At 32.4% G+C, this 26536-nt stretch overlaps 1 pseudogene; it reads left to right on the forward strand.

The window, feature by feature from the left end:
* The first annotated feature begins 21898 nt into the window (after positions 1-21898).
* Positions 21899-24599, forward strand: LOC120163245 (annotated as a pseudogene).
* Positions 24600-26536: the final 1937 nt, after the last annotated feature.

Consider the following 26536-nt stretch of genomic DNA (forward strand, 5'->3'; position numbering starts at 1 on the left):
GTTGAAATCATGGCTCTGTCACTGTTTATAGACACATTTATTCGAACTCAAATCTTATATAAATAACAATAATTTTTTCTTTTAGTACTCATAATAATATTTAAGTTTGAATATCCATTAAACATAAGATCCAAAATATGAATGATAAAGTAATGATGGGTTTCATAATATTCATTATTACTATCATTATCTCCAACCTAGATTTATCCACGGGACAACAACTAGAAGTTTTCTATTTTACTTAATGAGATCAACCATCACCACAGAAGCCAATTGAAGTTTGTCACTAATTGCAGTTTTCAGCCATCACCACAGAAGCCAAACCCAAAGTGATTTAAATTTAGTTGAAAGTTTCGATGCAACATTATCATTAATCTAATTAAGGAATAAACAATTTATGGAGACAAATGACGTTACTTTGAACATGACAACATCAAAATTAACAAGAAACAGACAGCGTTTGTCACTAAAAGCAACGTGGGCTTGTGTTCTTTAACAATACAAGGAAAAAACTTGAGGACAACATCAAATTAACAAGAGACAGCGGTCAGTGTTTCTTTTTGAAACACACAAAAGGACATAAAAAAAAGCAGCCTTTGTTGAAATAGTAGCTGATAGTTTAGGCGATTTTTAAAAAAAAAAAAACATATTTTTCTTAAATATTTACGTGTGAGACATCCTTTACATCACGTGTTGAAAGGCGCAACCCATGCATCGAGTCTTGCGTCATGTGTAAAGATCAGGTGTTAGTTTTATAATTTTTTTAAAATAGTGTCTAATATGTAATTAATTTCTATTAAGGTGATTTTTGTGTACAAACGTCAATTTATTTATTTATTTTTTGTGTGTGCAAAAAAAACTTTATATATTAAAATCTTTAAATGTTCTTTTACAAATTATTTTATAACTAAAATTTTTGCATGAAATTACACAATACGTATAATCTAGTATAAGAAAACTTTGAGGATAAGTAATTTAAAATATGAATAATTTTATAAAAGTTTTATACAACTTGATTTGACTTTTTTTTTTTGAAAAAGAAATAAGTATTGCCTATAACAACAAAGTTTGCAAACAAAAGAGGAAGGAGAAGATCATCATCATTGAAGGCATTTTTGGGCTTTTCCTTTCTTTCTGAAAGCGCTTTGTTATTGCATGAACCAACAGCTTTGACGGAGAACAATAGGTGTTTTTAGTAATGGATAGTATTGAATTTTCAAAAATAAAATAAAATAATGGATAGTATTGATATCATTCATACAAAAATACGTATAATAGCATATTTTTAAACAACTTGTTAAAAAAATATTAAAAAACATAATTTCAAGTGTGAAATATGCTGAGAACAAGAGATTAGTTTTTCAGTAACTGTTGAGTTTGTTAGAAACCGTCGTAATAGTTAGGAGAGCGGTTAGTTAGTGAAGTTGTCAATTCTGTATATAAACATGTAGCTATTGAATCAATATGAGATGAATTATTGTTCCAATGTCGTTTTTTTCCTTTCTTTCAACATGGTATCACGAGTCAAGGTTTTGTAATTTTTTTGGATTCTTAGACATTTCAGCTTTTCATTTATTGGGTTGATCAACTTCTAGATGGTCCATTTTCCCTCTCTTCTTGCTGCTCGTGCTTTGTTGTGTTTGTGTTCTTGCTCATGGCAAATGGTGTCGTGGATTTCATCATCCACTTTTTCCTCATCCATCCGATACTCCAAGCTCGCTTCTCATTTCTCATCAGCTTGTTGGCATCGATAACTATAGCGTTTGGAGCAGATCGATGTGAATCGTGTTGTTAGCAGAAAAACAAACTCGACTTCATCGATGGTGATTGTAAGGATATTTTTTAGATACCTTGAGTTCACAGTGGTAGCCTTGCAATGCAATCGTTCTGTCTTGGATTCTCAATGTCGTTAGAATGGAAATCTTAACAGTTATCGTGTTTTCTCAATGTCTAGGGTTTATTTATTCATTGAGAAATCACCCTAATGAATCAGGGAATTCGTTCGTCTCTGCATACTACACTCACCTAAAGCTGTTGTGGAGTGAGTAAACACTTTTGTTCCTCCTGCATCCTGTGGTTGTGAAGCCAATCAACAAAATTGTCAGCTTCTTTCTCAACAAAATTTGTTTCAGTTCCTAAAGGGTCTCAACGAAACTTATGATGCAACTCGGAGTCAAATTCTTCCCATGAAGCCTCTTCCATCCGTAAACCAGTCTTACTCTGTGATTGTGCAAAAGAGTCTCAGAGGCTTCATTTGGCTTCTATTCCCACCTTCGTTGTTTCCTCTTCCATGTACTCTAATGTTCCATGAAGAAATAGTCGTCGGTGATTCGACGGCTTTTGTGACCACTGTGAAATTAAGGGTCATAAATGAGACAATTATTACCGGCTTATCGATTTTTTGCCTGACTTTAAGTTCATAGAGAAAATGGACACTCATAGTCATGGTTGTTCATCAAAAGACAAGTGATAATTTTGACTCCGCGACAAGGTTGTCGAAGCCTTGGAAAATAAAAATTGAGTTTAGTAAATTAACTTGTAGTAATAGTGAGATCAAGTTAAATCCCAAAAGAGCTGAAATTAGAATCTCAATGTTTAAGCAATAGAAGTAAAATGAGATGTTTTGATTTATCAAAATAAATTAAAGAAATAAAACTAAAAATAAAATTAAAGAAAATCAATTCTTACTGAACTTCCAATTCAAAGTTATGTTCTTAATCCAATTGTAATTTTGATCTTAAGCCAAAGATTGATTTTCACTATCCAAGTAATTAGTCACTTTCTCGGAACCGCAACAAGTATAGTTCCCCTTTTATAATTAATTAGTATACTTATTTGCAACAAGCATTCAAATCAAATCTTATCATTAAACAACTGGGTAGGATATAGTTCCATGTTAAATACAATGATAGCATTAAGAACCGTGAGAACGACTAAAACAAAAATCAATTGATTTCGTACCTTTATTTCCCTAGAGACTATTATGGTTGAGGATCCGATCGAGTTGAGTCGAGTCGAGTCAAAAAATTTCGAGTTATTCGAGTTGACAAGTCGAAGTTAACTTGAAATTTTTTGCGAGTCGAGTTATTCGAGTTTCTATACTAATTTTATTATAATTATTTATAGTATTATAGCAATGATTTGTTCCAATTTTTTGACTTTATCTAACCATAATATATATATATTATATTCTTTCATATTATAATGTTATTTAATATATCAAATACAATATAAATTATGAAATATATTCATAATATTATATTTTAAAGAAAGTGTTTTGAGGGTAAAATATTGATGAGAGTATAAATGAGTCAAGGAATTGATGAGAAGAAAAAATTTGCAAATAATTGTAGTAAAAAAAACAGATTGAGTAAAACACAAAGTTAAGGGATTAAATAAAAAAGAGAGTACATATTTAGTAAAAAATAACAATTGAAGTTACATAGGTATTCTATTGTGGTATATGAGCATGTGGTTCTAATTTGTTAAAAAAAAGACTTAAAATAAATCATAAATTGAAGGAATAAGGAGATTATGAAAAATTGAAGGACTAAATTGAAAAATAAAAAAAATTATAAAAAAGAGGAATTGAAAGTACACATGTATTCGACTATGGTATAGGAGCACGTGGCACAAATTTGGTAAAAAACAGACTTAAAATAAATGATGATTGAAGAAATAAGAAGATTATGAAACAATTGAAGGACTAAATTGAAAAATAAAAAAATTGTAATCAAAAAGAGGATTTGAAAGTACACATGTATTATACTATGGTTTAGGAGCATGTGGTTCAAATTTGATAAAAATGGACTTAAAATGATGGAGAAATTGAAGAAAAAAATGAAATCAAGGACTAAATCATAATTTTATCAAAATACATAGTCAAATTTTTGGTTTTTGATTAACTCGAAAATTCAAAATCTCAACTCGAGTCAAACTCAAAAACCGAATTTGTAATTTGAGTTGAATCGAATAAGTCGAATAACTCGACTCGAATAACTTTAAATTGAAAAAAAATCAATTTTTCGAGTTGAGTTTTGCTCACCCCTAGAGACTATCATGTGTGATGCGAAACTCGAAAAATAAACCATAACAAGCACAAATCATGAGACTTACCCTTTGCTACTTGTATCAATCATTCATGACAATCACAAACTTATGAATAGCAATAAAAAAACTCAATATTGAGTTAAGGCGTCGGTTTAATCAATATCAATAATTCATAAAATTAAGAACAAGAAATAAAGATTACTTGGATTAAAGGAGAAATATTAGTTTAGTGCACACAAAATTACAATAGAATTGTTTCACCCTTGAATCAAAAATAAAAGCTTAGCTACTACTCATGGTGGAATGAAAATATAAGAGAAAAAGAAGTTGTGTTGTAGAAGATATCGCTAAAGGGGGCTAAGGGGTTCTTTATATAAAGAGCCAAATCCCAAAAGGTAATCTCCTTTAATTATGTCTAAATCAAATAAGGAAAGTTAAAATAAAAGGAAAATCAAAATAAATAAAGTCATAATTGAAAAGATATTGATTCTTGGTTAGATACTTTCAAAATAATGGAAATATCCATAAAAGTGAGTTTCATACCGGATTAGTCTCAAAAAGTTTGAATTCTTCTTATCAGACAACATTTGTATGTTAGCTATAGAGTGTGATCATGCCTTATCAAAGATGTCTTCTACTCAGTTCCACATTCTTCCAAAAGATTTGATTCTCACATAGAAAGCTAAAAAGACACATTTGAGTTGATTTTCATCATTGCATCCATATTTCATCTCCTAAATCAAAACAAACATATTTTCCACAGATATAATCAAGTTATAATAAGAATATGAAGGAACTAATCATAAAAAGATGTATATAATTATAACTTATCAAATTTCCCACATTTAAATCACGTTTATCCTCAAACATACTTCAATTCAACATACTAACTCGTCCATCTACTTTTCTTTTATCTCGTTTAATATCTCAGTATACCAATAAAGTTATGCACACATCAAGGATTTGAACCATAATGAGAATTAAGAAAATGAGAATGAATAAGATAAATTTGCAACAAAATCATAACATCTCATTAATCCACCAATATCAAGTGTAACAAAACTTAGCACCCTCACATGGTTTCACTCAATATTCTCAAAGTATTTAGGGTGCATTTTACTCTCAAGGTCAAAACATGACACAATATTACAATAAGCTTGCAAATGAATTAAATTTCCACCACTGCATATGAATATGATGCAAAAATCAAATGATCTTTTCAAGGGTTGTAACATGATTTAAGTAAGGGTATGGTAAAAGGAAAAAAAATGAAGGTATCACAATCAAGACTAGATATATTAATTTGCATGATATCAATTCCACATAACAAAATCAAACATACTACCAACTTTTTGAAGTTTATTCTCACATCTCATTCAAGCGCTAAATAATTTGGAGAATCAACATTTGATTACTTCTCATTCAAGCACTAAATAATTTGGAGAATCAACATTTGATTACTTTTGTAAACATTTGATTGTTTCTACTATTTCTATTTCATATGATCAATCTATCATATCAGCTACTTGTGTTTCTTCGTTTCCGTAAATAATAATAAACTTTGACAAGCCCGATTGAGACATGATATTGCCACAAATTTGCATTGAACACATTTTTTTTATAATCGGTCAGATTACATAATGACAGTGCATATTCTTGTTCTATTTGTCCTTTAGCAAGACAATCTAGGCTATTATTTCCTACTAGTTCTACCATATCATCTTCAACTTTTCAATTAACACATATTGATTTTTGGGGTCCTTACCACATTTCTACACATAGTGGCCATAGGTTTTTCAAACAAATGTTGATGATCATTCTCGTATGTGTTGGGTGTACTTGTTGCGCTTGAAAAATGATGCTATCCCTTTACTCAAAAGGTATTTTTGCCTATGTTCAGAATCGTTTTTCTACTTCTATTAAATTTGCAAGGAGTGATAATGGGTCTGAATTCTTTGATTCTAAATGTTCCACTTAATTTTCTTCCATTGGAGTCATCCATCAAATTCTCGTGTTCGTACTCCACAACAAAATAGGGTGGGTGAGAGAAAGCATAAACATATTTTAGAGGTAAGACGTATCCTTCGTTTCCATTCTAAAGTTCCTATCGAGTTTTGGGGTGAGTGTGTCCAAAAAACCTGTTACATAATAAATAAACCTCCTTCAGTATTGCTATAGAAAAATTCTTTTGAAATGTTGTTTTACAAGTCTCATGATCTTTCTCACATGCGAATTTTCGGTTGTCTTTGTTATACAACATAGATAAATCGTAAGGATAAATCTCCTAGAGTTGTTGCTGCTTTTTTATGGTTTTCTCCTGCAAAAAAAAAAAAGGATATCTACTCTTTAACTTGGAAACAAAAAATTTCTTTGTCAGTAGGGATGTCAAGTTTCAAGAAGCATTTTTTTCCCTTTCATTTTCCTCTTCAGGAAACATCATGTTTTTTCCTTCACAGACCGCAGTAGTTGATTATGTTTTTTTAATACTTTTGCCATTTATTCCTACTGCTAATTCCCTTGATTTACCATTGCCTATTATGGAGGATAACTCACCTTCACCTTCAACAAGTGCACCTCTAACTCCTATTCTACAACAATCTGTTTTAGTTCCTGCTAATGGTCCATCAACAAGTGCACCTCGAAAATCAGTTAGGATATCTAAACCGCCTCATTGGCCCAATGATTATGTCCAGTCTTATCAATCCTCCTCTCTTCCAAGTATCTTATTTCACATCATCTTTCATATTCTCATTTACCATTGCATACACAAACTTTTGTTTCTTTAACCTCTCCTTTTGGTGGAACCTAAATCTTTTAATAAAGTTAGCTAAAACAAAATAGGTTCAAGCAATGAATTAGGAGATACTAGAGTCTAACAATATGGGGTTCGTAGCCTCCTTTCCTCTAGGGAATAATCCTATTGGGTGTACGTGGGTATACAAAATTAAATACAAAGCGAATGGCGAGGTAGAAAGGTTCAAAGCATGCCTTGCTGTTAAAGTTAGTCAGAACGATGGAGTTGACTATAGTGACACTTTTTCTCCAGTGGCCAAATTAGTGATTGTTTGAACTGTCCTTGCTCTAGCTACAATTCATCATTGGTCACTTTACCAAATGGATGTCTACAATGCTTTCTTGAAAGAAGATTTGTCTGAAGAAGTTTACATGTCCTTGTCAGAGGGTTTTTGTCGTCAGGGGAGCCTAAGGTTTGCAGGCTATAAAAATCATTGTATGGATTGAAATAGGCTTCCAGACAGTGGAACTTAAAAATTACAGAAGCCTTAGTTTCTACTGGATATCATCAAAGCAAATATAAGTACTCAATGTTTACAAAGTTGCAGGGAGTTAAAATAGTCATAATGCTTATTTACGTTGATGATTTGTTTATTACAGGCAATGATGAGTAAATGATTCAAGAATTAAAAGGTACTTTAAACACAATTTAATATGAAAGATTTAGTAGGGTTAAAATACTTTCTTCGCATTAAAGTCTTGAGATCCGAATAAGGTATTTTGTTGAATCAATGCAAGTATACACTAGAATTGATTGAAGACACTAGTTTGAGAGGTGCAAAACCTGCGATAACACCAATAAGGCATAATAGAAAACTCACTACAAAAGATTATGATGAAGGCATAAAGGAAAAGGGTGGTGATATGTTGTTACAAGATAAAAATGTGTTTCAGAAGCTTTATAGGGAGATTGATTTATCTGACGCATACAAGGTAAAGCATTGCTTATACAAACTTTCATTTAAGTTAATTTATGTATCAGCCAAAGTAGTATCATCTCGCGATAGCATACAAATTAGTAAGGTACATTAAGAAAGATATGGGTAAGGGAATTATGTTGAATACTTCAGTAAATGTGTCTTTAATGTTTTTTGTGATTCAGATTGGGCATCATGTCCTATGTCGAGAAGATCTATAACACGTTTCTGTATAAACCTTGGGGAATCACTTATATCTTGGAAGTCGAAGAAATAAAACACCATTGTTAGATCATCGATGGAAGCAGAATATAGGAGCATGGTCACTACAACGACAAAAATCGTTTGGTTAAAAGGGTTGTATAATGATCTTGGAGTTCTAGATATAGAAGTTGCTAAGTTAAGGTGTGACAAAAAGGCAGCCTTGCAAATTATAGCAAATCTAGTGTTAACGAGAGAACCAAACATGTTGAAATTGGCTGTCATTTAATAAGAGAAAAATTTTAGAAAGGACTGATTCAGACAGAATATGTTGGTACATTAAACCAATAGGCTGATATAATGAAAAAAGCATTAGGAAGCGAGCAACATGATTATTTAACTTCCAAGTTGGGGCTTAAAAATGCTTTCCAGTCCCAACTTGAGGGGGAATGTTGAGAATAAGAGATTAGTTTTTTAGTAGATGTCGAGTTTGATAGAAACCGTTGTAATAGTTAGGAGAGTACTTAGTTAGGTAGTGTAAGTTTTCAATTCTGTATATAAACATGTAGCTATTGGATCAATATGAGATGAAATATTATTTCAGTATCCTTTTTCCTTTCTTTTAGCAAAATATCTAAATTAAATATGAAAATACACGAGAATGTAAAATTTATAAGGAAAATGAATCATAATCATCTTCAGGTGGTTGTATTTGTGAGAATTGAGTCATGAGATAGTACATATTCTCCTCCGACGTTGACACGATCACCAATGCCACAAATATCATCTCATAATAAACCAATCACTCAAACGGTAGCTAGAGTTTTGGTCGAGTATTGAAGAGCTTGTGGTGGAGCTTGTAGAGGTTCTTAAGCCGGATTGTCTACCTCAACATCTTCACCTTTGGTTGATATGAAAATATTTTGTTTTACGTAATATAACGAAGAGACCCATAATCAAGAGGTTGTTAAGTGTGAATAGGAGGATCAACTGTTGTGAGAATAAAAAGACATTTGAATATGAAAAAAAGATGCGTGCCAAAAGGAAGATTGATTCAGCTGGAAACTTCCTTTCTTGTGACCTTATTGATACAATTAAACAATATAAAAGCAAGGTCGACATGCTTATTATTGGTCATTTAACTGTTATTTTTTCAAAATCAAACCTAACATTACGTTTTGGTTCTATTTGGTCATCCATCGTTAAAAAATTAGCGGCAATGTTAGATATGATTTTGAAAAATATAATAGTTGAGTACCAAAACAAAAACTAAGTAATAGGTGGGTGATCAAATAGGTAGTTTACCCTTTAAACATTTAATATAGTGTAAACTACAAGTTTAGTACGCCAACTATCACTTTTATTCCGTTTTGGTCATCAACTATTCTTTTTTTAAAGCATATCTAATGTTACATTTTGATCACTTGTTGTTGAAAAATTAACGATGATGCTGACAGGTCACCATAATATAATATCATATCATCATTAAAAAATAGAAATGTAACACGAACAATTATGTGAATTGGATAAAAAAGCTATGATTTTGAAAAAAAAATTGGGTGACCAAATTTATACATATATATATAAATGAGTGAAAATAGATGGTTGAGATTAAAAGTAAGAAATATGAAGATATTCACTAGGAAAACATAATGAGTCAATCTCAACCATTTATTTTAACTTATCTAATGGTCCTAAATCTGTGTAAAACTAAAGAGTTTTACATTGTGTAAATAGATCATAACCTATATATATATATATATATATATAAAAGAGTACACTTACGAAAAAAATAGAAGGAATGAAAAAATGTAAAATAATATGTTGTTATAAATAATCTTATAATCTTGATACAAATGAAGCCTCAAATCATACTAGATTGTAAAATCGATATGTCTTTTATTTTCTCTTTGCATCTTCTCCGGAGATCAAAATACTAAGGAGACAGCATTGTCCAATTGTAGAATGGGGGCTCGATGCTTGTGGTGGCCTTAGGTTAGCTCAACGATGGAATGTTTAACCACCTTGCCATTTTCTATAATTTTATTTTTCTTTCACTTTCACTTTCACTTTTCGTTTTTATTTTTATTTTTCTTGTTATCTCCTTACTATTTTTTTCTTCCTTTTTACAATTAGCAAAATAATAAATAATGCACGATAAAATTAAAATTAAAACAAATGAACCTAAACTTCAATAAAGCCTAGTATCCATGAAAAATAATTTAAATAGGCCCTTTGAATCCAGTTTTTTGGCCCAATAGTACAAACTGTTTTATTAATTAGCTCAATAGGGCATATAGAAGTGTATTTTAGGATCTACGCCATTTATTACAGTGAATTGGAACTCATCACGTTGAGATAATAAATTTCAATAAAAAAATTATTTGGATAAAGTTGTTACCTTGACATGACGAATTACTTGAACGCCGTAACAAATAAGATTCCAAAATAAACTTCTATACATCCTATTGAGTTAATTAATAAAACATTTTGTCCTACTGGGTAAAAAAAAAAGAACCCTTTGAATCCAAATATCCAAATAGAAAGTGTCCATACCCAAAATAATATGCATAGCCTGATGGTAGATTTAAATCCAAGTGTAGGCCTAAGCCTAGCCCAAGCGTTTAATAAAACATGGACTTTATCCGCAAATTTTCATTTAGCGTGATTTTCATGATCGATCCAATCAATAATTTTCAAAACTTAAATATTTAAGATAGGAATGAAACTCAACTAGAAAACTTTGTTTTTTTTTTTTTTTTTAGTCGAGTTATTCGATTCAACTCAATTTTTTAGTTCGAATAAATTTGAACTTGCAAAGTTCAAATAACTTAAAAACCAATGACAGCATTTTGTTCTTTAGCTAAATAATTGCATTTTCTATAATTTGATTCATGATTTTCTTATTTCTTGAATTTCTAATTCATTTTAAATTCATTCTAATTAAATTTGAACCACATACACCTCAACCACTATAGAATATATGTGTACAATATTTTTCTTTTTTTTTTAATTTAATCGCTCAACTTTATATTTTATTCAATTTGATCTTATGACTATAACGCATTATTTTCATCAAATCCTTGAATCCTTCATACCCTCTTTACAATTTTTTTCCTAAAAATCTAATTATAAATATATTATATAATTTTAGATGAATTTAATTTATTAAATAACATTATAAATTTTACTTACACTAATACAACTATGTGTAATTCGGAGCCACTTCCCCTCAGCTTTTTTGTTATTAAAACACATATAGGGATAAATACTTATTTAGACCTTCAAGTTTTAATATATTTTGATTTTGCCCTCATATTTTTTATTATTAACCCCTTGAACTAGAATCCTAACTTCGTCCCTGTTTACTTATACATATGAAAAATAATAGGACAAAAATATATTTATATCATATATGGTTAGAGAAACTGTATACAAACAATATCGTATCATTATAAATAATTATATTTAAATTTGAACATAAATTTAAATAAATATATTCGAATTTCGAATTTCATAAACTTGAATTGAAAATTTTTAAATAACAGATGAATGATAAAATGATTGTCACACCTTACATTTTTTTTAATATTTCAGGGGACCAAATTGCATGTTTATAAAATTTTGGGTCAATTTCCAAATTTCCAAGAAATTAAGGATCTAGCCATGAATTTTCCCATCTCGTTTCTACAAAGAAAATAAATAAAAAATGGGAGAAGGTGGCTGACACAGTTTCAAACCGTATCCTTAGAGTAAGGGTGATAATGTCTTTGCCACTAAGCTAGGGCACTGTTTGTGCATTATTTTAATCAAAATATGTTTTAAACATTTTGAATCATATCTTAAAACCCCCAAAGGGCCCCCCCCCCAATTTGAAATCAAATCAAACCTTAAAAATAAACCCCAAATTTCATTTAAACATGATATTGTTTCCTTCGATCCTCCGCCACCGCTCGACGACTATGACATGCACTGTCCCCATCAGAATGGTTGTCATCTTCGTCCAACCAAAACCTCGGTTCTCTCTCGTCGAGACTCACCACCAAACGATGTAGAGAAGTCTTTGTAGTGTCGCTGAAAACCCACCGATCGATATTGATTTTATATGGTTTACGGTCGATCCCATCGATGTTGCATCACACCACCACCACCATAATCCTTGAGCAATTATAACCAAAACTCAACCAGTTTGCCCCATCGTCATTACTTCGTTTTATATCAAAGGTCGATGAGTCCATTGTTATTGAAGAAGTTTCGGCCTTTCGAAATGCTCTTTTTCGTTACTATTCGTTAGAAAACAACACCCACAATGGACTCATCGGCCTTTGATATACAAATCTAGAATGTTTAATGGTCGTCCAACCACCGTAGCCGTCGCACACACCCTATACACTGCCACCTGTGCGTAGGCTTCGTCTGCTGGTTGGTGGACTCCCAGAATCGGTCTAGACCACCCGAACCGATCTAGATCTCCAGAGTCAAGTTGAATTGGTCCAGTTAACCGAGATGTTGAGTTGAACCGTTACTCTAAGTCAAGCTACTGTCCAAGCCAAGCCACAGTTTGAGTCGAGCCATTACTCTAAGCCGAGCCACTGCTTGAGCTGAGCCATTGACAAAGCCAAGTCGTTAACCAGATCGTTAACCAGCATTGACTTGCCTTGATCGTTAACTTTTTTTGAAAAGTCATATTTTGGGTTTTTCAACGTCTCGAGTTCATTTTTAGGGCTCGTTTTTTCAAATTCAAACTCGATAACCTATTTTATATATTTTATATTTTGATTCGATTTTCATGTTTAAGACTCATTTATGATGCAATTTGTTTTACCATGCATATGAGTTATTATCGGACGTTGAATTTAAGTTTAAGGGCAGTAAAATGGAGTTGAAACGACCAACTATTGTAGCTCGAAAGCCTAGGCAACTCTACTATCCTTTGTATGCTTTACGGAACTCGTTAGTAACTGGTAAATTTATAAATATAAATGATTCGTCATGTTTTATCAATGATTATTCTGAAACTAATACTGAATATGGAAAAAGGATAGTAAATTAGCTAAGACTCGATTGAATCGTTTAAGGAACTAGAAGGCTGATGATAAATAATTTTGATTTCAATGATTAATTAGTAATTCGATTAACCTCAGAATCCCTAAATTCTTTTTTATAGTTAAAAACATTAATATCAGAAATGCTTGGAAAGAAATTTATGAAACTACCCTTATGAAGTAAAAAAGGTAATGGATTATCTTTAGAAATAACCCTGGTAACTATACTCTTTGGAAATGCTTGGAAAAAATTATGAAAATACCGTGATTCACTTGTGAAATATTTGATATGTTCAGAAAATCTTGATAATCATTTTTTAGCTCTAAGATGGATAAATACCAAAAATTCATATTTCTGGAAAAAAGAACTTGAAGACTTGTTCACCAGAAGTATTTTGAATGTCAGAATTGTTCAAAATAACTAAAACACCGTCGAGCTCCAAAATGATATAAATACCATCATGGCTTAGGATAAGTGAATGTCATTGGATAAATTCAGGAAACATTGACATACCTGATTATTGTATCACTCTGAAGGTTCTTGGATTAAAATAAATACCACCAGAATATTTGTTCGTCTTTTGAAGATCCATTCAATAATGATTGTAAAGGTAATCAGTTCAACTAGTGCAGTCAATATTAAGAAGATATTTGTGAAGCATCTCGGTCGGAATGATTGACAAGTATCACAGTGTTGGGATCTATTTAGTTCAATTTGACTCGATATCCTGATAATTTGACAAATCTTAAATATCGTAAACCATCATTTTTGTCCCTTATTGGATTAAGTTACTAAGAATTCTTCAAGAATCAAAATATCCATAATGCCTCTGATAGCCTGGATAATGGAATCACTCGTGTTATATCTGAGTCATAAATAATTCTGAGGTAAAACTTCTTGAATACCTTATAGATGCCCTCGAATCCTAAATAATATTGAACGTCAATATCTAAATGTTTAATTAAATTTGTTAGTAATCAAACCCTTTTGATAGGGACCTCTTATATAAAATCCGATTAGTCTACAAAAGTTCCATGTTACTATCAAATCCCTTTGAAAATAATTGGATCTTCTCGTGTCACACCTAAAAATCTTGAGGTTTGATTATGAGATTAAAGCAAATTAATTTAAGGACTAAATTGTGAGTTTTTGAAAATAATGTGTTATTTTTTTTGAAATTATTGGTAGTTTAGGCCCCTGATCTTGAATTTGATCATTTTTTTCAGCTTAGGAAAAAATAGAAAAGTGTGGTAATCGTGGTTTGAACTTGGGCCCTAGGAAATAGTACCCCATGCCTTAGCCACTAGGTTAGGCACTATTTCAATATTATTTTATAGCTTTCAGATGGGATTTCTAAATCCCCAAATTAATCAAAATCCTTAAATTAAACCCTAAATCATGCTAACCTTTTTATTGTTACCTCTACATCGCCATTCAAGTCCGCTCGCTGGTGAATGACGTCACCCTAGCCAAAGTGTTCATCACTGTCGTATGATCAAAACCCTTATGGTCGATTGTCAAGACTCGCCTTAGATCACTATGAAGAACCTCATTAAGCCTCGATAAAAACCCTAATATCGTCGCTATTTTGCATGATTTTCCATTGATCCCGACAGTCTCTCACCTCACCACCCTTACCCAAGGAAGCACCTCCCTCTTCTGGTCATAGCCCATCGACCCACTTATCAAGCCCCACTATCGTCTATCGTGAAGAGCCCTCGAAATCTTCATCGGAGAAATATCCCCGTTGATTTTCATCGATTGGGATCGATTTTGGTGTCCGTTAGGCACATCACCACAACCATTGAAATCCTCGAGCATGTTCGATCAAAACCCAACTGGAATCATCGCTTCAACATCGTCCCTTCACCGTCTGTCTTTGGGTAAGCATCCAATCACCTTTTACTAGTTAATTCTCGTAGATTTGGTGCTTTTTGACTTGATTTTAAGTTGTTATTGGTGATGTAGTGTTCGACGAATAACCGAACAACTGTGGCCGATAAATTTGTCAACGCACGTTCCTCTATGCGTCGCCTATGCTCGTGGGGCTTCTCGGCTGGCAAGGAAGTTTTTGGAATAAGTCTTGTTGGATCGGACTAGACTGAACTTGTCTGATTAGATCAAAACAAGTTAAACTCGAATCGACTCATTGAGTCAACTCAGACAGGTTAGATCGTTGATCGTTGACTTTAACTAAAAAGCCAAAATTTTAAAATAATCATATTTTTTTTTTGATGTCCTGAGTTCAAATCTGAAGTATGTTTCACCAAATTCAAACGCCATAAGTTATCTTCAACATTTTATCTTTTGATTCTCAAGTTTTCATGTTTAAGATTCGTTTTTGTTGTAATTTTTTTTCTATATTTTGGGAAGTCGAATTAAAGTTCAAGGCCAAACGATTAGAATTTAAATGGTCGATTGATGTGACTTGTAAATTGAGATAATATTTTACTACCTTTTTGCATGTTTTATAGAACACGTTGGTATTAATAATGCATTTATGATTATGATTAATCAATTAGGCATATTGGATTATGAACGGACTTGATCTGAATGTAATAAAAAGTAGTAACTGGTTAAGACCCGATTGAATGTTCAAAAAAATTGGAAAATTGATAAAAAATAATTTTCTGGTTCTTGATTAAGTAATAAAGGAATTAACTTCAGGATCATTAAATTCTGATTAATTTCATTAAAGTTTAAATGTCATAAATACTTGGAAAGAGATTACGAAAATACCTTAAGGGGTAAAATTATGAAAATATTCTTGTGTTGTGAAAAGACCAGGATTGCCCTTAAAAGTGGAAAATAACCTTGGATAGACATAATTGATCCAAATTAAACTACTGATGCACTTGTTAAATGCCTGATTTGTTTATAAAACTCTGATATTCGATTTTAACCTCTGAGGTGACATATGACTTAGAATTCCAATTCTTGAATAAACACTTGGAAACTAATTTCTCGGAAGTAATAAAAATGTCAAAAGTGAATGAAACGACTGAAATACCATTGAGATGAAAAAGAAACCTGGATCTCCCCTGATAGAAAAAATGACTTAAGAATTCATTATTGTCCTGATATAACAACAAATTCATAGATTAAATTTGTGATTTGATTGAAAAATTTTGATAATCGATTTCTAAAATTTGAGAAGGTAAGATACTTATAATTATTGATTTTTTTGGAACACATATCTGAAGACCAAATTACCAAGAATAATGCATATGCTTGGATCGAATAGAATGACCAAAATACCCTCGAGTTGTGAAAGGACTAAATTTTTCTCTAGTATTAAAATGACATAAATACCCTTAAGAATTGGATTAAGTGAATGCTTCTGGATAGACTCTAAAAACACTGATAAACCTAAATGATGTACTACCCCTAAGGTTATAGAACAAGACCTAAGTCATAGGACATTTTGGATACACTTGCAATATAAAAATAAATTAAACACCATAGGAATACCTCTTCATCTTCTGAAGACATTTTTATTTTTTATTTAAAAAAATCCATTTAACTAGTGCATTTAATATTAAGAAGTGAATAATTGTGAAGTATCTCGGTCCGAATGGCTGACAGGTATCATAATATTGTGATTTATTTGGTTTGACTTGACTCGAGCTCCTAATAATTTGGTATAAATTCTGAATACTAAGAATTCTTCATGAATCAAAGTGTCAAATATACCCATGATATATTGAGTAGTAGAATCCCTCCTGATATATATATGAATCCTAACTACTTCCAGTTATATCTTAATCTCAAATGATTCTGATGTAAGGTTTTTGAATATCTTTCTGATGCACTTGAAATCCTAAATAGTCATGAAACATCTATTCTTTAATGTCTGATTAGATTGTTAAGTATTGAACCCTTTCCACAAGGACCTCGATCTAAAATCTGTCAATCTACAAAAGTTCTACATTTTCTCTTTCTAATAGCTACCAAGTACCTCTAAAAAAAGGTCTGAATCCTCTAGTGTGTTCTTTGCGTGCTATATGACCGCTTTATTTGTATTGAAATTATGTTTTGATATTTGGGAGATTTACGGTTATTTTTACTAATTGAGATATTGATTTATTAGATACCATTTATAGACTATGGATGTCTGATATATGATATCTGGTTATATGATTTACGAGAAAATATACATATACATTATCTATGGATTATTGAACTACTGGTTACTATATGAAACTTTTTACTGGGATACTATCTAAGTAGGATTATGGAGTTTTCAGGTTCAACTCTGACTAAGCTGGTAAATCCTAATATACTGATATTGACCCTTGGGTAGGCTCTTAGGCCCCAAGACACTCCCTTGGGTAGGCTTTAAGGCCCCAAGGCACTTTATTAGGTTGGATCTTATACCCAACGAGTATAATGTAAGTACTTATGAATGCAATTTTGGGGACTGTGTTTTTGGTGCACGAGTGGAGGGTAGTTATGTGATTTAAATAACAACATTGTCATTTTTACGATATTCTACTAGATCAAAATTATGATATTATAGTTTACTGCTCAATCTAATTTCCTTTGGATATTGTATGGGTAGGATTTTAGAGTATGGAGCTTTAGCTTTGATCAAGCTGGTAGTTCCTTATGAACCTAAGGTGACCCTTGGGTAGACACTTAAGCCCCGAAATATTCCCTTGGGTAGGTTCTCAGGCCCCAAGATACTCCATTGGGCAAGCTCTAAGGCCTCAAGGTATTCCTTGGGTAGGCTCTAAGACCCAAGGTATTCCCTTAGGTTGGCTCCTATGCCCAATTGGCCTAGGGTAAGTTATTATGGATGTAGTTATGAGGAGCTGCATATCGATGTTCGAGTGGAGGGTATTGCAGTGATTTTAAAAATCTATTTTACTAAAATAAAATACTACTACTGTTTTTAAACTATGTTTATATTGATTTCTGGTTTCGAGATAACACATTAGACACCCATTTTTAATCTCCTATATATGTTCATATGAACGTTTCCTCTAAACTGTAAGCTTCCTATCTATTACCTGAAAAATATTAGTTTAACCTCAACTCATTACTGGAACTTGTATATGACTGGATCGATAAGAAATTTTTATGTTTTTTCATTTATTTGCATGTCCTTCAGCATCATCTGGTAGTTCTTTATTATTGAGCTTCCCAAAGCTCACTTTATTATTTACCATTTCAGGTTAAAGAGTGATCTTGTGCAGTTATCGACATCAATATGGAACTTCCTTCAGCGTTGTTTTCAGAGTATGGTACAAGTGTAATTAGGGGGCATGTAGGTCACATTTGTTTTTATATATCGAGTCTGTAACTTATGTCAACATTTTACTTCACTGAATTCTATTTTATTATATGATTGATTTTCTGAAATTGTATTTATATTTATAAATTGTTTTTCCGTTTGAAATGGTATAATAAAAATTTATTTTTCTTGGATTTTCATTGTGGGTTGCTTCGGTGGCCTTAATTTGACACTTTGGATCGGATTGGGTCACTCGCATCAGTCTGAGAAGGTTACATGTAGTATGCTCCTTGTTTATATATGACTATTTTATATGCTCTAAAGCATGACTATTTTATCTGTTATGATTTATGAAAGAATTATCTGATGGAAATTTTAATCATTGATTTATTGATCTTCAGAATATGTTTGCTTGATATATGTCCTCTGATTACCGATTTTATTGAGAAATATAAGCATATCTGATACTATTGTATATCAACTGAAACTATATTACTAAGGTGTTATTCAGGATGTGACATGGAGTTCTGGACCTAAGGTAACCCTTGAGTAGGATCTAGGCCCAGTGGGCCTATGGTAAGACCTTATGGATCCTAAGGCACTCTCTTAGGATGGCTCTTTTTCTATGTACTTAGGGTAAGCCCTTATGGACTTGAGGTACACTCCTCAGGTGGCTCCTAATCTTCGGCTAAGGTAAGTCTTTATGGACCCAAAGTGCTCACTTAGGTTATCTCCTACGCCCAATGGGCCTTGGGTAAGTCCTTATGGATGCAGTTTTAGGGAACTGCATATCGGTGTTCGAGTGGAGGGTATTATAGAGATTGTAAAATATATTTTCATGGATTAGACTACTACTATTGTTTCTAAACTTTATGTACATTTATTTTTGGTTTCGTGGGAACACAATAGACACCCGTTTTCAATCTGCTGAATCTATCCCTCTTAAAGCTTTCTTTGAACTATAGGTTTTCTAAATGTTACCTAAAGATTTAATTGATGAACCTCAACTCACCACTAGAACATGTATATGCCTGGATTAACAAGAAGTTTTATGCTTTATAATATATCTACTTGTCTTTTAACATCATCTGATAATTATGTATTACTAAGTTATCTCAAAGCTCATTCTATTACTCACCGTTTCAATTAAAAGGAGTTGATCTTGTGCGGTATCGACATTAGTAATGGGAGTTCTTTCGACGTTGCTTGCAGAGTACGATACAAGTGTAATTAGGGGGCATGTAGGTCATATTTATTTTCATATTGAGCCTGTAATTTGTTTTGATATATGTCATTATTGAATTCTATTTTAATATATTAATGATTTTCTAAAATTATGTTTTTATTTATAAATTGTTTTGCGATTTGAAATGGTTTAACAAAAATTTTAATATTTCTTGGATTTTGATATATGAATGATTTTCTAAAATTATGTTTTTTTATAAATTGTTTTACGGTTTGAAATGGTTTAACAAAAATTTTAATATTTATTGGATTTTGATTGTGGGTCGCTCTGATGACCCTAATGTGACACCTCATATCAGACTGGGTCATCCGTATCGATCTGAGGTGTTGCAATGATACTTGTAAACTAGACTAACTCAATCTTTTTCCATTTGACTAGATCAAATATTCACCCTTATCTATGAAGATTGAATTAACGGATCAAAGTCTTTAAAAACTAAGTCAAGAACATTCATTACGTTTAAAAGCGTGTTTTGAATCCAAATGAAATTTAGTGTCTATAATTATATTATTTTCAAATTTAAAGATCAATTTAGAATTTAATTCATAATGTGGGGACCTACAACGTGAATAACCTAATAGTTAAAATGGTTTTGAAGCCATGGCGATGACTCTACGTCATGTTTTATTAACATAAAATTTCACATCTAATTATTTAAGCATACGATTGGTGTACTCAACCTACCACAATAACCATGGAATTTTGAAAGCTCCTCCTTTATATGTAAAGATTTTATTTTATATAAATTTTAATATGTAAAGATTTTATTTTATATAAATTTTAAAATTTTCAAATGTTCATGTCATATTCATATTTTTTTCCATATCACATTTTTAACACATTTTAATATTTTTTTCAAATTGTAATAATGAATCAATCTCTGGTCTCTACTTGGATCTTTAAAGCCATATAATTTGAATCTGACCAACTCATGAACTCATCTATTTGATGCTTTTAGAGATGGTAACGGGTCGGGTTCGAGTCGAGTTTTTGGTCAATATGATCTGATCTGAAAATCTATATCCTCCATCCGAACGATCTAACTTGAATAATATATACGTTCCACCGGAATCCGACCTGACCCGAATTTTTATAGTGTAAATCTGACCCGACCCAATATAAAATAAGGATTTAATTAAAAATGATAAATTTTAAGGAAATTATAATATTATCCTCGGATCGGGTTGGGTTGAAGTTTTTTACCCTCCACCCGAACCCAACTCAAAAGTATTTTTTTTAAATTCAACCTTATCAGGCCGGGTCGGATAAAAACCAGTATAATTCGGGTTAAGTTGTCATCTTTAGATGTACCATGAAAAATTCACACCCACTTTTGTAAGAAAACAGTTAGTGTACTTGACCACCTAAAGCAGTATGTTTTCTTGACAATTCGTTCATTATATGTAGGGGTGGGCATGGGACCCGAACCAGACGGTTCGAGTTGAGTTTTTTAAAAAAAATTCGAGGTCAGGTCGAGTTTTTAAGTTATATATCGGGTCGGGTTCGGGTCAGGTGAAAACTTGTTTTGGTTAGATCAGGTCGGGTCTCGGGTGGAACAAAAACCCGACCTATGCCCATTGCTATTTATATGTGATATCAAATAGGATGAGTTTGCCACGTTGAATGAGCACAATTGAATATTAATAATAATGAGTACGGTTGAATACCATTAATTTAATTTATAAAATTTTAAAATTTTAAAGGATTCAACGATTAAAATAAAATATTAATTACATTATTTTTCAGAATTTTTTAACAATAATTTAGGGTTGGTATTTAATCCAATTATTGTTAGAAAAGATTATGAAAATAATGTAATTAATATTTTGTTTTAATTAATTTAACTTTAGATTTTTAATTAATTTATAATTAATAATTTAGGGTTGGTATTTGATCCAATTATTGTTGAATATCTTTTTTTTTTGTTTCCCTACAGTTCTAAGGCTTCGTCTTAACTAATCTGGACTGACCCGGATCGTACACCTGACTTTGGTGGATATTAATTTTAATAGTAGCGTCTTTAAAATATTTTGTATTTATATAAATTTTAATCTATTAAACTTAAAATAATTGTATACTCATATCATAGAAGTATTATTATTTATTATATTTTCACATTTTAATTATTTCTCTCATATCATAGAAATATTTTTTTAAACGTGTTTCAATATTTAGTCAAAACGTTAAATAAAAATAATAATTCAAACTATTAATACATTTAACATTGTTTGTAACGTGTAAGTTTATGTAAATTAAATCAAAATATATTATTAGAATGTTCTTTGTATATCGTTACGATTACTTACGGTTAACCTTTTTCAATTTTTTTTCTTTTTTGGATATCGTTTCTTAATTTTTCTTGATCATCAATCCACCCCACAACAATTCAGAGAAGGATTGGTGTTTTTTTTTCACTCTGGGGTTGCTTTGTTTTCTACATTGGTTGTGTTCTTGTTTCGAAACAAAGTGTCTTAATGGTTTGAGTAATTCCAATCTCTTTTAGTTCTTGGTTTACTGTAATTATACATTACCATGGCTGAGAAGCAGAGCTCTTCCATGGCAAGAAAATCTTTCTTCGGCTTGTTTTTGATGATCATAATGTTGTTTGTATTGTCCTGGTTGTTTCTGTTGCGTTCCACAGGCCGTCCTCCTCGATCATTCAATCCTAAATCGTTGCCGACCCCGAAGCTTCCTACTGTCTTTCAATCTTCGAACGGATTAAGTCGAACAATTCTCGTGAACAACGAGAAACAACGGGATGGAGGAGGAGGAAGAGAAGAAGAACTTCCAAAGACAGAACAAGGGTTCCAAGATAAAGATGGGGCATTGACTTGCAATGGCATTGTTAAAGAACCGCTCAAGATTTTCATGTATGATTTAGACCCGGAGTTTCATTTCGGCCTCTTGAATTGGAAGCCCCAAGGTGATGTGTTTGGCCCGATATTCGGACCGAAATCCCGCCTTATCCCGGCGGATTGAATTTGCAACATAGTATAGAGTATTGGCTCACACTGGACCTTGGCATCAGAAATTTCCGACAATCCATACAACAGAGTTGTAATCAGAGTGCAGAATTCCTGCCAAGCTGATCTTATATTTGTACCCTTTTTTCGTCGTTGAACTACAATCGGTTTTCGAAGGTGAATCCGCACCAGACGAAGAGTCGGAACAAAGTATTGCAGGCCAAGTTAGTGAAGTGGCTGACCGCTCAAAAGGAATGGAAGATGTCAGGTGGAAGAAACCATGTTATTTTGGCTCACCGTCCGAATAGTATGATAGATGCTAGGATGCAACTTTGGCCTGCAATTTTCATACTTGCAGATTTCGGTAGGTATCCGTTGAACGTTGTGAATGTCGATAAAGACGTGATCGCGCCTTACCGATATATGGTCTAAAGCTACAACAATGATACTTCCGATTTCGATAGCCGGAAAACATTTCTGTTCTTCCAAGGACCCATTTACAGGAAAGATGTAAGTGTCCCCATCTTAGTCCATTGTGTGATGTTTTTCTGTTTGTCTCCCATTCGAGAGATATAACTGGGTGATAGTAATGTTCAATCCCACATTGAGTGAGTAAATATATTAGGATTAGATATTTAAGGTTTATATTCTCCACTCTTTTATTCGTTGATAGAGAATAAGAGGGCTTCTAGTGCACTGCCGACTTAGCTTGTTTTTAAGGCTTGTGGCAATATGTGTCTATGACACGACTGTACAGATTTTATCTTTTTCAAAAAATTCATAAGGAAATTTCACAAAACAAAAGAAAGGATTATGAAGAAACATTTCTTCTGAAATTTATAGGGTGCTCAAGAGGTCTATTTTAATCATATAATTTTAGAGGATAACAACTGATTAAATGATTGTATGTATTGATTTTTGAAATAATAATTCAAATGGTCAGTTTTTAATATTAATCAGAGAAACGTTTAGATGAACCTGGGATATTTCACAACCTTGTTCAAGATAAGGAACAAGCTGTTAATGAGTCAGTTACGAGAGTTACTGAAATTTATTTTTGGAGTTACAAATAGGCTGGATTTTACAAAATGAATCTGGACGTGTTGAGGGCCATGTTCGTTGTTTTATTTCAACAATTTCATATGATTAATATCAGGAGTTACAAATGTTTAAATTTCTGAAATTAAATCAGAATTTTAATTCTGATTTTTCTTGGATGTTTTTACCATGGAAGCATATATAAATAGAGAGTTCATTTCACTCTCAACTTATCCACAATTCACTTAAACATTTCTCAATTCTCTCAAAGTTTTCTAAGTTCTGAGTCTTTCCGACGATCAGAGGAGCAGTACCACCAACAGTCCACTCCGATTCTGGGTATACGGAATTTGGAGATATAGTGCTAACCTTGGGGGACAATAACTCTATTGGAGTAGTTACACACATCGGGACGAATTCGTTTCTAAGACAGTAATTTTTACCGGGACATAATTTCAGTTGATTTGAATTATTTATTTATTTATTTATTTTTTAGTAATGCCAACAGTGTGATTTTACGGTCAATATTATTAACACTGGGTTGGTTTTTGTAGGGTGAATTTGCTCGACAAGAATTATTTTAACTTCTAAAAGATGAAAAAGATGTACATTTCTCGTTCCGAAGTCTAAAAAACGATGGAGTCAACAAAGCTAGCGAAGGAATGCACTCATCCAAGTTTTGCCTAAACATATCAGGGGATACTCCGTCGTCGAACCGCCTTTTCCACGCCATTCCCAGCCATTGTGTTCCTCTTATTATCAGCAACGACATCGAGCTCCCCTACGAAGACGTTCTCGACTACTCGGAATTCTGCGTTTTCGTCCATACTTCGGACGCGGTCAAAGAAAAATACCTTATAGAACTCATTAGGAGCATAAGCAAGAAAGACTGGACTCAAATGTGGGAGAAGCTGAAAGAAGTTGAGCCGTTGTTCGAGTACCATTATCCTGTGAAAAACGGGGACGCGGTTCAGATGATATGGCAGTCGTTGGCACGCAAGGTTCCCGGCGTTAAGATGAAGATCAACAAGTCTAGGAGATTCTCTAATACTGTTGTTCCTCATCAGAAAGATGGAGGGCTAAGAAGTATACCAGTACCAAAGAACTGAACTTCTGGTGGAAAAACAAATGATTCTCAAATCTCAATTAAATTATGGATTTGAAGCATTTTAGTGTATAACGTAGGTATCTTCAACTTTTTATATTATATTTATAGGAAAAGACACTTGTTTCTTTCTTTCGATCCCAATTGGAATGGATGTTCCAACTTAAAGATATTTAGATTTTGCAACTGAAGTTAGAAGAATTCATAAAATCTATTAACTGCAACAAAAAGTATATAATTTAAACATAAAATCAAATGCCTGAGTTCGGCTTCCGAACACCATCGGTGTTTAATTTATACCATCTTGCTTAGGGATGGGCACAGAACCCGAACTCGACAAGTTCTAACCTGATCTGAATGAGTCGAATTTTAAAAAAATTGGGCTCTAGCTCGATTTTGGGCAAAAAATACAGACCCAAAAAATAATTTAAATTTACCTTATATTTAAGGACAATTACAATAATAATCCTCTGTATATTATTTTTTCAATTGGATCCTTATTTTTATTGAATAAAAATAATATTTTTATACATTTTTGTTTCGGGTAGGGTTCGAGTTTTATATCAAAAGGTCGGGTTGGATTCGGGTAGGGTGAAATCACCCCTAAATTTGAGTCGGATCGGGTTTCAGATAGAGATTAGATATTTTCAGATCAGATAAGATTACCCAAAACCCAACTCATGCCCGACCCTAATCATACTAAAGGGGTTTATTAATCTTTTGTTTTATTAAATATCCTACTTAAAATTTTATGCAAGTTAATCTTGTACAAAAAAATTTAGATATATATATATATATTTAAATCAACCACTACTTATAAAACCAACATATTTTATTTTGATCATATATATTAAAAAGAAGAGAAAATAACCTCATTGACAAAAAATGCCTTATAATATACGATTTTAACCAACTTTTTTTGGATTTGCCAAAATGACCAACTAAATCGCAATGCGATCGATAATTCGCAATGCGATCTTCGGTATCGCAAATCAGTTTCCAGATTCGCAACGCGATTCTGACTATCGCATTGCGATTTTCCGACTATCGCAATGCGAATATGTAAATCGCAATGCGATTATGACTATCGCAACGCGATTCTGACTATCGCAACGAGATTCTGACTATCGCAACGCGATTTTGACTGTCGTAACACTGAATTTCAAATTCGCAACAAGTTTTAGTTTCGCAGCACAAATGTTTTGGGTATATAACTACGCAGCAGAAGCAACTCATAACCTAAATCCCTAAATCAGAACTCATTCCATCTCCATCTATCACTCTCTCCGGCAACATCCATTCCTATATCCAACGACATCCTTCCCCATCCGACAACAGGTTTTAGTTTCGCAGCTCGTTTGTTTAGTAAATTAATTTACAATAATGAAATCATCTAATGTTGATCATGTTTGGATAGATTTGTGTTTTGGAGGGTCATGGGAGAATGTTCATGGTGTTTTACAATATATGCCTTTACCCATGAATCTTCAACTAAAATTGTCATTAAAAAAGTTAACTTATGAAACTCTAATGTTACGTGTTGCAAATAAATTGAATTTAGAGCCCTTAAGTGGATTTAGGCTATCTTATCAGAGAAAAGGTAAAGTTTATTTGTTAACCGACAATGAAGATGTTGAACGATTCATTGCTTACATTAGTGTTTCGCAAGATGATGTTACATTGTATGTTGTTGAACCTAGAAGTAGTGAAGTTGGGTCAGTAGCGGGTAGTAATCAACTAAGTTTTTCAACCCCAGTTTATGGTACTCAAAATTTAATGGTTCCACCACAATTTCATCACCAAGCAAATTTTGTTTCACCATATTTCCAATACCAAACACAATCTCAAAAGACACAACCTTTCCCTAATCCAAATCCCAATCAACTTTCAGCACCAAATTCCGGTTTTCGTATTAACCAGTTAGACGATGATGAGCCAGCA

This window comes from Hibiscus syriacus, unplaced genomic scaffold (assembly GCF_006381635.1).
Source record: "Hibiscus syriacus cultivar Baekdansim isolate YM2019G1 unplaced genomic scaffold, ASM638163v2 tig00111432_pilon, whole genome shotgun sequence".
In the NCBI taxonomy this organism is placed as follows: Eukaryota; Viridiplantae; Streptophyta; class Magnoliopsida; order Malvales; family Malvaceae; genus Hibiscus; species Hibiscus syriacus.